A 1,082-nucleotide genomic window follows, 5' to 3' on the forward strand; every position below is an offset into this window, starting at 1 on the left:
TGCAGAGCTCCGCTCACTCTGGGTTCAGGCTCCACTGTTATAGTTCATTCAGATAATATTACAGGTTCTCTGAGCAGACCGTCTGTGTAGTGGACAGGACAGGTGGATATGGCTGTCTCTGGTAAGTAGCTCATCTGTCTGAACTAGTGTCTGATAAACAGTTCAGGTTGTTGTCATCATTTTGTGTAAATCTATTTATAGCTGTGTTGTTGGTGATGACAGCTTGTTTTCTTTTTTAAAAAAAAATTGTACCTGTTGATTCCGGGTCTTTCTGTAGCAAGGGGTCGCTGGCTCCTGGACAACTCCTCATATAATTCTTTTCCCTCTGTCCGAAATCTTGTGCGGATGTTGATGATGATGTTCTTTCCACTTGCAGATAATGGCCCAAATAGTGCTGGCTGGAACCTTCAGAAGTTTAGAAAATCTTCTGTAACCAGTGCCATCAGTACGTTTTGCAAGAATAAACTTTTGAAGGTCTTGACAGAGCTCATTGGTTTTACCCATTATGAGGTGTTTCTTGTGTGACACCTTGGTGATGACACACCTTTTTACAGGTCATCATTTGGTCAGATAATATTAAGTGCTTCCTAATTACTGATAGATTTCAGCTGTCTTGCATCTTTCCTTCGTGTCATTTCATAATATTACATAAACATTAATTTATAGACATCTATGGTTTGATTTCTTTGGGTGTGTGAATTGGAAACACGTTCTCATCCCAACATGTAACATACCAATGCTATGTGACCAATCATCTGTATATTACACGTTTGGAGGCATGAGAGCCAGCTGGAATTAATCTATACATGTAAATGTGTTTCACGTCCTGATCATGAATCACTCTGAAAAACACTATGTGATAGGGTTAAGGTTATGGTTGGGGCTGGAATGGATGGCTGGAGCCTCGGCTCTAAGCGTGTCTTACTGCCACAAGTGGAATCCTATTAGATTCAATTGACAGTCCGGAGCGTCTCAGGCCATGAAAAATCGTCAGTATGTTATGTGTTGGGAATGACAATGCTCTTGAATTGGATGGGTTCCTACCAATTTCATGTACATAGCACCTTTAGAAATGTATTTAC

The sequence above is a fragment of the Haplochromis burtoni genome, unplaced genomic scaffold (assembly GCF_018398535.1).
Source record: "Haplochromis burtoni strain Fernald_Lab_line unplaced genomic scaffold, NCSU_Asbu1 Contig_597, whole genome shotgun sequence".
In the NCBI taxonomy this organism is placed as follows: Eukaryota; Metazoa; Chordata; class Actinopteri; order Cichliformes; family Cichlidae; genus Haplochromis; species Haplochromis burtoni.